General features: G+C 45.2%; 1 protein-coding gene across 2 annotated transcripts in view; it reads left to right on the plus strand.

Annotated features, from left to right (window-relative positions):
• Positions 1-16,073, plus strand: part of PTAFR (platelet activating factor receptor) — a 42,390-nt gene that overhangs the window by 1,700 nt on the left and 24,617 nt on the right. Inside the window, exon 2 of one of the 2 annotated variants that reach the window (XM_082348452.1) lies at positions 426-2,664. The gene's annotated coding sequence lies outside the window, so the exon portion shown is untranslated. Of the gene's footprint in view, positions 1-425; positions 2,665-6,175; positions 15,806-16,073 lie in introns of those variants that run through there. The other variant, XM_082348453.1, reaches the window with a different exon arrangement.

Consider the following 16,073-nt stretch of genomic DNA (forward strand, 5'->3'; position numbering starts at 1 on the left):
TGTGTGTGTGTGTGTGTGTGTGTGTGTGTGTGTGTGTGTGGTGGTGGGGGCGTGGTTGAGTCTGGGCCTGTACTGGCCGGAACCTCAGGGAAGCAGGGTTCACCCTCTCCATTTCCTTCTCCCTTTCTGCAGCCCCGCATTCATCCTAGCACATCTGTTTCATCTGTCCCCTTGCTGGAAGTCATCCACGCTCCTCATTATTTGATTTGGGAATAGTGGGGACATCCGGCGGCCCTGAGGAAAGAGCTCAGAAGGGCCTCGGAGTCACCTTGCCAAGCGCCTGCTCTGCCCCTGACTGGCTTTGTAATCCTGGCCAGTCATTTTGCCTCTCTGGGCTTTAGCTTCCTCTTGTTTAGTAAAATGAGGGTAAAAATAGCTCCTCTGTCCCTGTTCCGTGAACTCAAGTAAGATTCTGTTTATTGTAGAAAGAACGAACCTTGCAAGTGGAGGCGACAGGCCTGTGTTTGGTGTCAGGCAGACTGGAGTCTTGAAACTTCTCTGAGCCTCAGCTTCCATCAGCTCTTAAATCAGTTGCCCTGAGGGTTAAGGAGATCAGAGAACCCTCTGCCCAGCACAGCGGGGTGCACAGTGGGTACTCCTCTCCGTCCCCTCCTCCAGCAGGGTGGTCCCTGCTCCAAGATTGGGTGGAAGAGCAGAAAATGGAGGACACCTGGGAAACTTGTTAAAAAACATTCTCGGGACTTCCCTGGTGGTCCAGTGGGGAAGACTCTCCGCGATCCCAACACAGGGGGCCTGGGTTTGATCCCTGGTCGGAGAACTAGATCCCACATGCATGCTGCAACTAAGAAGCCCGCGTGCCACGATGAAGATCCCGCCATGCCGCCGCAACTGAGACCCGGCACAGCCAAAATAAATAAAATAAATAATAAATAAATATTTTTTAAAAACCCACAAAAAAGCATTCTCTGGTCTCCCTGAAGATTCTGATTCAGGATTCAGGCTGGAGGAGACAGACAGCTGGATCTTTAACGAACTCCCGGGTTAACCCCACCAGCACTGGAACGTCAGGCAGGGACAACCAGCCTGCTGGGAGGTAGGGGGTGGGGAGAGCTTGGGGTCTGCTACAGATGCCAAAACCCTCGCCCTACACCTGTGGCTCAGAGCAGGTAAGCATGGCTAGAAGGAGCTCTTAGGTAATGGGGCTCTCCTTGCCCAGTCCCTGGGTCCCTCCAAGCCTGTCCTGCAACATGGACTTCCTACCTTGGAATCACCTGGGTGCTTGTTCAAAATTCATTTCCTCGGCCCCATGACTAGCACTGCTGCTGATTCAGAATCTCTCTTGAAGTAGAATCTGAGAACCTGCTTTTGTTTTAAACCTTCATTTTTAACAAGTTCTCCGACGGAGTCTGATGTGGAGAAAGGATTTGACTTCCAGTTCTGGGACACCAGGCAGGAACTTGGGTAAATAAAGTGATTTTTCACTTACCGAGTTCCTATAATGTGCCCAGGTGTCATGCCAGGTCTAACAGAGGGAGTATGTGGGGCTGTCACTGACCCAGGACGCTGAGGCTCCGAGCGGGCTCCAGCTGAAGACCAGAGGCGGCAGTCAAAGCCCGGTCTCGTAGATTCTTAGAGTTGGTATTTGAGAATGTCCACCTATGCCAGGGCCCAGTTTGCTTCTCTCTGTGGCCTGACACCTCTGCTTCCTGCTAAGCCCAATCTGATATTTCGGGGAGGTGCGGTGGGAGGTGGAGGTGGAGATAAGGAGTAACTCTCAGTGCAGAATGTGCAGTCGGAGCCCAGGCACAGTCCTAGGCTTTGACAGAACTCTGGTGCTTTGCCATGGTCAGACTAGGTACTCCTCAGAGCAAGGACCTATCTTCCCTCTCAGACTGGGGGTCAGGAGAGCTGGCATGCTGCATCTCCCCTCACACGGGGCTGGCTTCAGGAGGCAGAATTTTCTCTTTCCTAACAGACTGGGCATCCCTGAGGGCAGGCTGTCTCCTCCTTGGCTGGGGGCACTTGTGGGCAGGTTGTCACACCCACTGGACCGTGGCTTCCTGTGGGCAAGACTGGCTGTGCGTCCTCTCAGACAGGGGTATCTTCTGAAAGCAGCTTTGGGCATTTTCTAGCATCGTGGGGCTCGCAGGATTGGGGCGGCACCCACTGAAGCTCGGGCTCCTGAAGCAGGGCTGAGCCCTCCCTAGGTCAGGGCCCATCTTCCCCTCAGACCAGGAACCCAGTTCCTCCCTTCTCTACCAGCCCAGGCCCGGCCCTTCCTGCCAGAGGGCCTCTGGATTAGATGGACCAGCCCGGTGCTGCTGGCTGAGCTGGTGTGCAGAGAGAGAGAGAGAGAGAGAGAGAGAGAGAGAGAGAGAGAGAGCGTGTCCCGGCTGGGTGTGAGTATTCTTGGTGACCTTGGAGCTGGGGCCCCACCCAAGGAGCTGGCTTCCTGGCCTTACGCTCACCCAGCAGAGCCTACAGGCAGGGCTTCCCTAATCCTTCATCTGCCGCTGCTAACCGGGGATTGCAGCTGTAAAGTGAGTCACGCACCTGGGTCTGGGCCCGCCTTCTGCCTCCTTCCTGTTCCTTGCTCGCTTCCTGAGCTCCCTGAGAAGACGGCAGGAAGCATGCTCTCGGCAGGCCCAACCTCCCCCTCGGCCTCTTGTCGCCTCCTTGACCACTGTCCCTGCAGTTTCTCAGGTAAGAGGCTGGTGGCCTGGGTGAGAGGGTCAGGTTTGGCTGCTTTGTCTGGCTGCTCTGCAGAATCCTTGAGGCGGGTCAGGCTCCGGAGGGTCCGCAGAGCTGGGTTATGTCAGATCTCCCCCCCATCAGCACCCCCTCATGGACACACAACCCCCTTTATCAGTCACAGACACAGCACACATCCTTTCACCCCTCATAGATATTTAACACACACAATCACCAAGAGACGTGGCATTCCCTCACACACTTCACAGAAAACACACCCTCATCACCCGCAGACACCGTTCACGGCCCCTCACAAATACACGTCATACAACAGACCCTTGACATCCGCTGACCCCACCCACTACACGCAATACACACACTGTCACAGTTGACACAATAGTCCCTTGTAGCATGTATATCGTAACTCACAGGATGAAATGCACATCCTTACAGACATAGAACATGTACGATAGCACTGACGCACAGAACACATGAACCACTGCAGGACACAAGAAGCCCAGACTTGAAAGACCCTCCACTCACTCACGGCAAACAAACCTCTCCACACACACACACATCGATGCGGTCACACATACATATCATAGAAACTCCTCACATCCCGAAACAGGTCCCCAAGATCCTTGGGTGGTACTGCTCAGCTGGGGCAGGGGCTGGGGCCCAGTCCACAACTTTATCCCCACTTCTCACCTCCCCCCCGGTGGACCCTGTTTGTATACTGTGGGGCAGCCAGGAGCAGAGCTGGGGGTCTGGGTCACATTATGGAGCACGATGCAAGGGGCCGCCTTTCCCAGGTGTCTGAGTGCAGCTTCCTGGTGGCCCTGGGACTCCACACAAGCTGATGATAAAAATAACTGGCTAGCATTTATCACATGCCTACTGTGAGTCAGACATACTGCTCACTGATTTTGCAAGTATTATTTAATTATGTGATACCTTTATGAAGTAGATAGATACCATTATCCTCATTTTGCAGCTATGTTTCGATATAGGCTCAGAGAGGTTAAGAAACTTCCCCGATATGCCACAGCTAGGAGGCAGCAGCGGGATTTAGACATAAGTAAGTCTGACCTCGGACTCCACTTCTTTTTTTCTTTTTAAATTAATTAATTATTGCTGCATTGGGTCGTTGTTGCTGCATGCAGACTTTCTCTAGTTACGACCAGCGGGGGCTACTCTTTGTTGGGGTGTGTGGGCTTCTCATTGCGGGGCTTCTCTTGTTGCAGCACACGGGCTCTAGGTGCGCGGACTTCAGTAGTTGTGGCACATGGGCTCAGTAGTTGTGGCTCACAGGCTCTAGAGCACAGGCTCAGTAGTTGTGGTGCACGGGCTTAGTTGCTCCGTGGCATGTGGGATCTTCCCGGACCAGGGCTCGAACCCATGTCCCCTGCACTGGCAGGCGGATTCTTTTTTTTTTTTTTCGAATTTGTTTATTTTTGTTTTTATTTCCTTTACTCTAGGAGGTGGATCAAAAAAATCTTGCTGTGATTTATGTCAAAGAGTGTTCTTCCTATGTTTTCCTCTAAGAGTTTTATAGTGTCTTGTCTTACATTTAGGTCTCGAATCCATTTTGAGTTTATTTTTGTGTATGGTGTTAGGGGGTGTTCTAATTTCATTCTTTTACATGTAGCTGTCCAGTTTTCCCAGCACCACTTATTGAAGAGACTGTCTTTTCTCCACTGTATATCCTTGCCTCCTTCATCATAGATTAGTTGACCATTAGTTGACCATTAGGTGCGTGGGTTTATCTCTGGGCTTTCTATCCTGTTCCATTGTTTTTGTGCCAGTACCATATTGTCTTGATTACTGTAGCTTTGTAGTATAGTCTGAAGTCAGGGAGTCTGATTCCTCCAGCTCCGTTTTTTTCCCTCAAGACCGCTTTGGCTATTCGGGGTCTTTTGTGTCTCCATACAAATTTTAAGATTTTTTTTGTTCTAGTTCTGTAAAAAATGCCATTGGTACTTTGATAGGGATTGCATTGAATCTGTAGATTGCTTTGGGTAGTATAGTCATTTTCACAATGTTGATTCTTCCAATCCAAGAACATGGTATGTCTCTCCATCTGTTTGTATCATCTTTAATTTCTTTCATCAGTGTCTTATAGTTTTCTGCATACAGGTCTTTTGTCTCCCTAGGTAGGTTTATTCCTAGGTATTTTATTCTTTTTTTTTTTTTTTGCTGTGGGTTTGTTGTATATGGCCTTTATTATGTTGAAGTAGGTTCCCCCTATGCCCACTTTCTGGAGAGTTTTTATCATAAATCAGTGTTGAATTTTGTCAAAAGCTTTTTGTGCATCTATTGAGATGATCATATGGTTTTTATTCTTCAATTTGTTAATATGGTGTATCACATTGATTGATTTGCATATATTGAAGAATCCTTGCATCTCTGGGATAAATCCCACTTGATCATGGTGTATGATCCTTTTAATGTGTTGTTGGATTCTATTTGCTAGTGTTTTGTTGAGGATTTTTGCATCTATATTCATCAGCAATATTGGTCTGTAATTTTCTTCTTTTGTAGTATCTTTGTCTGGTTTTCCTTCCTTGTCTCTTGTAACATTCTTTCTTTCAAAGTCTATTTTATGTGATATGAGTATTGCTACTCCAGCTTTCTTTTGATTTCCATTTGCATGTAATATCTTGTTCCATCCCCTCACTTTCAGTCTGTAAGTGTCCCTAGGTCTGTAGTGGGTCTCTTGTAGACATACACATACATATATATGGGTCCTGTTTGTGTATCCATTCAGCGAGCCCATGTCTTTTGGTTGAAGAATTTAATCCATTCACGTTTAAGGTAATTATTGATATGTATGTTCCTATTATCATTTTCTTAACTGTTTTGGGTTTGTTTTTGTAGGTCCTTTTCTTCTCTTGTGTTTCCCACTTAGAGAAGTTCCTTTAGCATTTGTTGTAGAGCTGGTTTGGTGGTGCTGAATTCTCTTAGCTTTTGCTTATCTGTAAAGCTTTTGATTTCTCCATTGAATCTGAATGAGATCCTTGCCAGGTAGAGTAATCTTGGTTGTAGGTTCTTCCCTTTCATCACTTTAAATATATCATGCCACTCCCTTTTGGCTTGTAGAGTTTCTGCTGAGAAATCAGCTGTTAACCTTATGGGAGTTCCCTTGTATGTTAGTTGTCGTTTTTCCCTTGCTGTATTCAATAATTTTTTTTGTCTTTAATTTTTGTCAATTTGATTACTATGTGTCTCGGCGTGTTTCTCTTTGGGTTTATCCTGCCTGGGACTCTCTGTGCTTCCTGGACTTGGGTGGCTATTTCCTTTCACATGTTAGGGAAGTTTTCGACTATAATCTCTTCAAATATTTTCTCGGGTCCTTTCTCTCTCTCTTCTCCTTCTGGGACCCCTATAATGCGAATATTGTTGTGTTTAATGTTGTGCCAAAGGTCTCTTAGGCTGTCTTCATTTCTTTTCATTCTTGTTTCTTTATTCTGTTACATGGCAGTGAATTCCACCATTCTGTCTTCCAGGTCACTTTCAATGTATCTTTCATTTCAGTTATTGTATTGTTCATCTCTGTTTGTTTGTTCTTTAATTCTTCTAGGTGTTTGTTCTTTAATTCTTCTAGGTCTTTGTTAAACGTTTCTTGCATCTTCTCGATCTTTGCCTCCATTCTTTTTCCGAGGTCCTGTATCATCTTCACTATCATTATTCTGAATTTTTTTCCTGGAAGGTTGCCTATCTCCACTTCATTTAGTTGTTTTTCTGGGGTTTTATCTTGTTCCTTCATCCAGTACATAGCCCTCTGCCTTTTCATCTTGTCTATCTTTCTGTGAATGTGGTTTTTGTTCCACAGGCTGCAGGATTGTAGTTCTTCTTGCTTCTGCTGTCTGCCCTCTGAGGCAGGCGGATTCTTAACTGCTGCACCACCAGGAAAGTCCCTCCACTTCTTTTTTATTTATTAAAAATAAAAAAAAAATTTTTTTTAAAGAGGTAACAAATGAGCAAGTTAAAAGTTCAGTAGATATAAAAGGACACACCGCGAAAAGACTCCCTCTGATCCTTGTTCTCAAAACACCCAATTTTGCTGTCTTGAGGAAACCCCCCGAGTTACCCCTTGGAGACCTCTCTTTTTTTTGGCTGCCCTTGTGGCTTGCGAGATGTTTTTTCCCTGACCAGGGATTGTACGCGGGTTCCTGGGGCCCTGGCCGTGAAAGTGTGGAGTCCTAACCACTGGGCTGTCAGGGAATTCCTGACCTCTCTTTTAACAACAGTCACAGGGCAGTCTAGCAGTAAGAGTTCCAAGTGCAGTGCCCAGACTCTGGGGGCTTCCCATGTCCTCCCCCTCCTCTATCTGCCCGGGTGAGGAGTGGGGCCGGAAGGTCTAAGGCTCCTTCCAACCTAAGAGCTAAGTCCACTCCTGCCCTAAATCCTCAGGGAGACCCTTGCCCTTGATTCCACTGGACCTGGATCTTCTCCCCCTTGTCTCACCCCTGGGGGCCCCACCACACCCCTGAGTCTTCCTTTCAGGATCCAGTGCAGGATGAGGTGACCCCTCTTACAAGCTGGTGGAGGGGAGCTGTTCTCACTGCTGTCGAAGGTGTGCCCAGGCTGAAGAAGGGGAGCAGGTGGGACTCAGCCCTGACCAGAGGAGGGAGAGGATGAGGGAGAAGAAGAGGGAGAGGAGGAAGGAGAATGAGGACTAGCTGCCCGGCACTGTCCTTTATAGACGTAATGCCATGATGAGGTTGGCGGTGTCATTCCTGCTTTACAAATGAAGAATCTGAGGCTCAGGGGGCCCAGCTGTTAAGAGGCAGAGTTTGAGGGAGGATGAGTAAATGAGAAAGAGAGAGAGAGAGAGAGAGAGGGAGTCAGAGAGAGAAACTGAGGTTATGATGAGGAGGAGTAAGAGGATTCAGGGCTGCCAAGCATCAGGGCTGGCCATCCCCAAGAGGGCTCTCATAGTGAACCTGCTGCCCAAGTGACTTATGGGTTCTGAGGCCTCGGTTTTGTAGTAATCCCCCTCCTCCAGTGATTCTTTCTCTATTCTGTTTGTTTGCACTATTCGTCTATCCTTGTGCTTTTTTTCTGTCCGTGCATGCATGGCTGACTTGCAGAATCTTAGTTCCCTGAGCAGGGATTGAACCTGGGCCCTCCGCAGTGAAAGTGCAGACTCCTAACCACCGGATCGCCAGGGAATTCCCCATCCTATCTTAATTACTGTAACTTTATAGTAAATCTTGATATACAATGTGGCATTTTCTTGACTTATTCTCCAAATTATCTAGGCAAATCTCAGACTTAGGTTATATATAAAAATACGTTATTACAAATTCCTATGCACCTACTGCTGAGTTAACTAGAATATTACAGATATAATAGAAATCTCCTGTGTATCCTCACTAAACCTGCTCCCTCCCTCTCTCCCCATAGGTAGTCATAACCTGAATTTGTCTTTATATGTTGATGCATATGTATTGTGTCCACTAATAATAATAATGTTTAAAGTCTTAGGAAATAGTATCATGCTATATGCATCCTTCTGCAACTTGCTTTTTTAGTTTAGCATTATGTTTATTGTCCAGGTTATTACATGTAGCTCTGTTCATTTTTACATATGTATAGGATTACATTGAGAAACATACAAATATTAATATTTCCAGTATGTAACGAGGAAGAATGTACATTTTCAACTTTATTATGAAATTAATTTCCAAAATGGTGGTGCCATTTGTAGTTTCTTTTTATCAGTGTAATGAGGGTTTCTATTTTTTTTACATCCTTCCCAATACTTGGAATTGGCAGACTTTCATTTTTTCCAATCTGGTGGTTGGTTGTTTTAATTTGAACTCCTGATTTTCTGAAATGTTGACCATATTTTTATGGTTTCTTAGCCTTCAGGCTTTTTCTTATAAATTGCCTACTTCTTCTTTTACCCATTTTTCTATTGGGCTTGTCTTATTTTTGATTTTTAGAAATTTATATTATATTATGCCTGAAAATTCTTTGATATATATGATACAAATATCTTCTCCTGGTCTGTGACTTGTCCCTTTACTATTTTTATAGTATCTTTTGATATACACAGTTTTAAACTTTATATGGTCGTATTTATCAAAGTTTTCTTTGTTATTTAAAATTTCTATGTCTTAATTTAAGAAAATTTCCCAGACCCTTAGCCCATAAAGATATTGTCCCCTATTTTCTCCCAAAACTTTTTATATTTTGCTTTTCATAGTTAGGTCTTTATGCCAGTTGGAATTTAATTCTGGATATGGTGCGAGGTAGGAATCTAATTTTATTATTTTTTTCCCCTAATGGATAGCCAACGATTTGCACCAATATCTAGTCTTCTTTTATTGATCTGTAATGGCAACTCTGTCGTATGTATCAGGTTTCCATATGTGTGATCTCTATTTGTGATCTCTCTTTCTGGGATCTCTATTCTATTCCTTTGGTCTATCTGCTTGTCCCTTTGTTAATACTCAATACTACCCTGTCTTACTACTATAACTTTATAATAAGACTCGATACATGATAGGGGAAATTCTATCATGTGTCCTTATTGTTTGTATGTTCTCATAGTACTTCAGAAATTTCTTGGCTGGTCTTGGCTCTTTGCTTTTTTATTTGGAATTTTAGGATCAGCTTGTAAAGTTCCTTGCAGAACTCTATTGGGATTTTTTTTTTTTTTTGAGTGCTTTACATATGCTATTTTTCCCCCAGCTTTATTGAGGCAAAATTGACAAATGCAATTGTCAGATATTTAAGGTGTACATCATAGTAAACCCTAACCCTAACCCTAACATTGTAAAAGGATTCCCACCATCTAGTTAATTAACATCTATTGGGATTTTGATTGAATTGGCACTGAATTTATTGATTAAATTGGGAAGAACTTCCATCTTTATGATACTGATAGTCCCATGCATGAATATTTTACATCTATCCATTCATCTAGTTCTTAGTTGTTTTTCAATAATTTTATAATTTCCTCCATCAAGACCTTACACGTATCTTTGGCCAAGATAGTTTTCTTGGTATCATAAATTGTGTCTTGAAAATGACATTTTCTGTTTATTGCTTGTTTATAGGAACATGATTGATTTTGTTTGTTTGTTTGTTTGGCTGTGCCGTGCAGCTTGTGGAATTGAACCCGGCCTATGGCAGTGAAAACACCGAGTCCTAACCACTGGACCGCTAGGGAATTCCTGGAACATGACTGATTTTTATTATTGATTTTATATCCAGAAATCTTGCTGAAGTCTTTTGTTGATTCTAATAATTTGTCCATGGAATTGCTTTAATTTTTCTGTAAATCATATTGCATGTGAAAATGACAGTTTTGCTTTTCCTTTCCAATCTTCATAACTTTTTAAAAAATCAATTAATTCTTTTGGCTGTGTCAGGTCTTAGTTGCGGCATGCGGCTCATTGTGGCACGAGGGATCTTTTCGTTGGGGCGCTCGGGCTCTTCGTTGTGGCGCTTGGGCTTCTCTCTAGTTGTGGCACGTGGGCTCCAGGGCACGTGGGCTCTGTAGTTTGCTGCACATGGGCTCTCTAGTTGAGGTGTGAGAGCTCAGTAGTTGTGGCGCGCAGGCTTAGTTGCCCTGCGGCATGTGGGATCTTAGTTCCCCGACCAGGGATCGAACCAGTGTCCCCTGCATTGGAAGGTGGATTCTTTACCACTGGACCACCAGGGAAGTCCCAAGGTCACTCTTTAAATAAGCAATCCCTTATTTTCCTGATGATAAGATTCCCAAAATATATTTTTTTGGCTGCATGTCTTATGGGATTTTAGTTCCCCGACCAGGGACTGAACCCGGGTCCTCGGCAGTGAGAACTTGGAGTCCTAACCACTGGCCTGCAGGGAATTCCCACAAAAGGTTTTTTTTAGGCCTACTTGAATATATAAACTCTTTAGAATGTAGATGATATAATCCCGAGTTTCTCAACCTCAGCCGTATTAACATGTTGAGCCAAATAAATTTTTGTTGTAGGGACTGTTCTGTACATTGTAGGTTGGTTGGCAGCCTTGCTGGTCTCTACCCACTAGATATCAGCAGCACCTCAGTCCCCTCCTCCCCTGCCACTTGTGACAACCAAAAATGCGTCCAGACATTGACAAATGTCCTTGGAGGGCAAAGTAGCCCCTGGTGAGAATGACTGCTAGAGTCAAATGCCTGCTTATAATATTTAATTCATTCTTTTAAAAAATTATTTTATTTTATTTTTTAAATTGAAGTATAGTTGATTTACAATGTTGTGTTAGTTTCAGGTGTACAGCAAAGTGACTCAGTTTAATTTATTCTTTTAGTTACTGACATAATCATTTTGGACAATAATTTACTATTTTATAAATTTGAGAGCGCTTCTTTACACTCTCAAGTTTCATGAGACTAATTTATTCACACTTAGTTTGTACATCATTGACGTCAGCATCTTTATTGTTATTCTTCTCCTTCATTTAACAGAATTTTCCAGGTTACAATGTTTTTACTTCCATTTACATTTTATGAGATACAGCACCTAACATCCTAATAAGACGCTATCATAAAAGTCCATCTCAAGACACAATTATTCATTATATAGCATTGAGACAATTTTCTTTTTCACTGTTGTTCTCACCTCTAAAATCTAAACAAGTGTTGAATTATTTTAAAGAACAAACAACAAAAAACCCCTTTTCTTATAAAAAATTACAAATACATACAAAAGTGCACTTCATGGTATAATGGATTCCCATGTACCATCAGCCAACTTCAACAATTATCAACCCATTTTTTTCAGTTGAGGTATGTCCCATTTTATTTTGAAGCAAATCCCAAATACATAATTTTATCTGTAAATGTTTCTCTAAAGGATAAGAATTCTTTTTAACATAACAGTGAAGTCATTAACCTAACCATCAACATTAATTCCTTAACGTAATTGAATATCTGATGTGTTCAAATTTCTGATTGTCTCATAAGTTTCTCTGTCTTTGCTTCTCTCTCTCTCTCTCACTCTCTGTCTACTTTGTTTGAATCAGAATCCAAAAAAGGCTCACACATAGCAATTTGGTTGCTATGCCTCTTAATTCTCATAATCTATCGGTTCTTCCATCATCTTTTTTCTCCCTTATAATTTATTTGTTGAAGAAACCAGGTTGCTTGTTCTGTGCGTTCACTGCTGTCTGAGTTTGCTGAGGGTACCCTATGATCTGTTCCTCTTCTCTATTTCCTGTAAACTGGTAGTTGAACTTGCTGATGCTGTTTCTTTTTCCTTGGCAAGACTATTTCATAGATAGTGTTGTGAATTGAGCACGCACAAACACAACTTTATTAGGAAAGTTTCCAAACACACAAGAAGAGAGGGAAGAGTATAATAAATCCCTGTGCACCTGTATTAGTTTCCTACAGCTGCTGTAACAAATGACCACAAGCTTGGCAGCTTAAAACAACACACATTTATTCTCTCACAATTCTGGAGGCCAGAATTCCAAAATCAGTTTCTTTTTTTTTTCTTTTTGGCATTCTCTCCAGAGGCTCTAGGGTGGAGGCCATTCCTTATCTCTTCCAGCTTCTGGTGGCTGCTGGTATTCCTGGCTTGTGGCCATGTCACTCTGCCTCTGTGGCCACATTGCCTTCTCTTCTGTCTGTATCAAGTTTTCCTCTCTTACTCAGGTGCTGGTGATTGCATTAAGGCTCAGTTGGATACTCCGGGATAATCTCCTCATTTCAAGAGCAGTAATTTAATTGTACATGCAAAATCTTTGCCACATAAGGTAACATGTACAGGTTCCAGAGATTAGGACCTGATATTTCTGAGGACCATTATTCAGCCTACAAAATACTCATTCTCTAGATTCAATATTTTGCCTCTCTCTCTCTTTTTCTTTCCTTCGTTCCTTTCATCCTTCCCTTCCCTCCCCTCCCCTCCTCTCTCTCTCTCCCCTTATTTTACTGTAATATTTTAAACCATTTCCCTGTAATTTCATCCCTAATTATTTCCATATATATGAACATTTTCTTATATAACCACACCACCATTATCCTCTAATAAAATTTTTTAAATCCCTTAGAACCATCTAAAATCCTGCCCATATTAAATTCTCCCTGATTTTCTCAAATGTGTCTGTCCTGGATATCTTCTGTTTTCCCCTCCAGATCCACCCTCCACCCTTCTCCACCCAACTCTGTGCCCCCAGAGGCTGATCTGTATGGACAACATTATCCATCTCCCTTGCTTCTGGTTGGGCTCAGCCAATGGGAGGCACTGGTAAGAAACCAGAGGGTGGAAGAAGAGAGAGATTCGGGTATTTATGTCCTGGTTCCCTCTCTGCCTGGTCATTGACGACCAGCTACAACTGCCTACGCAAGGTCAGAGTTCTTGTCAGGCAGCCTTTTCCAAATAGCTACCCTCTTTGTGTTCCAGTAACTACCCCCTCGCCTCAGCCCTTCAGATGAAAAGGGCACCCCACTCTTGGCAGCCTTGGACGACTACACTATTCCTTTTGGTTCTCTAGACCTGCCCGCGTCTCTTTAAGTAATCCCTTCCTCCTCAGATTGCCCACATTGAGTGTGCCATCTCTTTCCAGGACCCCAACTGATACATGTATCTTTTTACAGTTGATTTGACTGATCCAGGTTCCAAACAAGACCCACAGGTTGCATTTGATTTTTTTTTTTTTTTTTTGTCTGTGCTGCGTGGCATGCAGGACCTTAGTTCCCTGACCAGGGATGCAACCCGTGCCCCCTGCAGTGGAAGCGTGGAGTTATAACCACTGGACCGCCAGGGAAGTCCCTGTATTTGATTTTTATATCTCTTAAAGATTCCTAGATTAAAAGTCCCCTCCCCATTCCTCCCCCTGCCGTGGTTGATCTGTCGAAGGAACTGGATCAGTTCTCCTGTAGATTGTCCTGGTCTCACATTCTGGATTTGGCTGATTGCTTCTCTGAAATGCCCTTTAATTTGTTCCTCTGTTGCCTGTATTTCCTACAAACTGAAGATTGGATCTAAAGGCTTTATTAGATTCCAATTTGGATGTATTTTAAAGTAGAACTGACAGAATTGGTAACAGAATGAGGTAGGTGTGAGAGAGAGGAGTCAACCTCAGTTTCCTCATCTGTAAAATGTGGATAATAACCTCTGCCTACCTGCCCTGATTATTGATAATCTCAAAGAGTGCTGAACTGCGATTGCTCTGTGCACATACATGAGGGCCTATTGAAAACCAGGCGTGAGCCTGGAGTTGAGCCAGGTGTCCTTCAGTCTGTGGTCAAGGTTGATCCTGGAGGTCCCTCTGTGCCTCTGGAACGTGGTGGTGGGGGGGATGGCTGAGAAGGTGAAGCCAGTTTGGGGGAAGAGGATCTGGGTTGGGGAGCAGAGCTAGGGCCTCAGCTCTGGTGGATAGCTTGTGTGAAGGTTAAACGTGATGAACAGACCACCACGTTCTCTCCTGTCTCAGGTGCTCAAGGCTCAAAATGCCTCCAATGGAGACGAGAAGGGATGACCAAACTGGGCCTTTTCAAAGTCCCTCCCAGGAGGCCTGGGCCACACCTTAGGATCTGAGGAGAGTGTGTGAATGAGCACGAGGAAGGAGGTGACGCTGGGCAGTTGTGAGTGAGGGGGTGACAGATGTTACACCTGAGCTTGTGAGTGTGCAGGTGAGTGGAGGGATGTAATTATGACCGAGTATCTCTGCATGATGGTGTGTACTGAGTGTACATGAGCGTGCAAGGGTTGTGTGCTTAGGTGGTTTGAGTGTGTCCACTTGTGTGTGATGGGGTACAGCTGGGGGAGGGGGCAGATTTTTGGCTCTAGTTCTTCAGGGCTGAGCCACATGTTAAAGGTGGTTTGTCCTTTGAGGTCCATTTTTGGCTTTGATAAGGAACAGCAGTGGGGTCCCAAAGAGCAGGAGGGGGCCAGTCCAGACACCCAGGGCAGAGCTGAGGCCGGACCCCGCATGGGGCGTCAGGAGCCCGTACTACCACCTCTGCTTTGCACCTGCCCGGCTGTGGGACCCCGGTCCTGTCTAGACCTGTTTCCCACCCTGTGTAGGAGGCTTTTGGGTTGGCTCTCAGCTGAGGGGCTTGCTTCCTTAGACAGTGTCCTCTGCAGTGCCCGGTGCCTGCAGGGCTCAATAAACGTTTATTGGTTAAATGAATGAGTGGATAAATAGACTGGAAACTGAGGCAGGGAGCTCGGGCCCATCTCTCACCTTTGTTCACACAAAAAGCCTCCACCACTGGACTTTCACACACACACACGCACACTCACACACACGCACGCTCACTGACAGACTCACCTGCGTTCACCTCCTCAGTTGCCCATACCTACTCACCCTCACCTATTCCCTCTAACTCACTCGCTGCCCAATTCCTGCCCCGGGGCTTACGAGTCTTCCTCCCCCGCAATCCCAGCCCCGCAGGGCGCTGTCCCCATCGGTTCCTTAGTCTTGGTGCTCCTTGGTCACCAGGAGAGCCCAGCCGGGCCATGGCACTGACCACAGCAGCTCTTCCGAGTTCCTCCCTTCTCATCCTCTTTATATTCCAGCTGCCTCTCCCTTTCCTCCTTCTCTTTCTTTTGTCTTTTCTCTCATGCTCATGCGCGTGCGTGCACACACACACGCACACACGCACACACGCACACACACAGGCACTCTCACTGTCTCATCTTTTTCTCTGTAACTCCCTTGGTTTTTGTCCTCAAATCTCCTCATTCCTCTCATGCTCTCTCTCTCTGTGTTTACGTCTGTCTCTCTTTGTGTGCCTGTCTCCCTCCATCTCTCATTTGCCCTGACTCTCTCTCTTATTCTGTTTACTCACTCTCGTCTGCTCTCCCCTCTCCCTCACACTTGTGCTGTCTCCAATGCACGCTCTCGCCCCTCTTGCTCTTGCCCTGTCTGCTTCTTCTCTTCCTCCTCCCCAGCTCCCGGCTCAGTGGCCGCTGCCCACACCCCACCCTAACCCTTTCTCTGCGAGAAACCTCCGAGCAGCGCCCAGGGCCTGGGTGACCCAACTCTGAGGTTTCTGTGGCATCCGCTGGAGGGGCCCTGGGGTCATGACGTTTCCTCCTGGGGGTGACTTGGCAGTGATGTGCTCTGTTTCCTCACTTCTGCAATTCCAGACAGCACAGAGGCAGGGGCTGCAGACAGACACCCAGACCTGGCAGAGGCAGCCGCTGCCCCGGGACAGGTAAGAGGCGTCCCAGCCCTGGCTGGGCCAGGAGGAGGTGTGTGGCAATGTCCTCGGGAGACCAAGGTCATGACCCCTAGATTGCGCCTAAGCAAACAAGTGCTTCTGTGTTTGTTTTTGTTTTTAATTTTTAAAAATAATTAATTAATTTATTTTTGGCTGCGTTGGGTCTTCCTTACTGCGCACAGGCTTTCTCTAGTTGCGGCGAGCGGGGGCTACTCTTTGTTGCAGCCCACAGGCTTCTCACTGTGGTGGCTTCTTGTTGCGG

This window comes from Balaenoptera borealis (genome assembly GCF_965194805.1).
Source record: "Balaenoptera borealis genome assembly, chromosome: 1".
NCBI classification, from domain to species: Eukaryota; Metazoa; Chordata; class Mammalia; order Artiodactyla; family Balaenopteridae; genus Balaenoptera; species Balaenoptera borealis.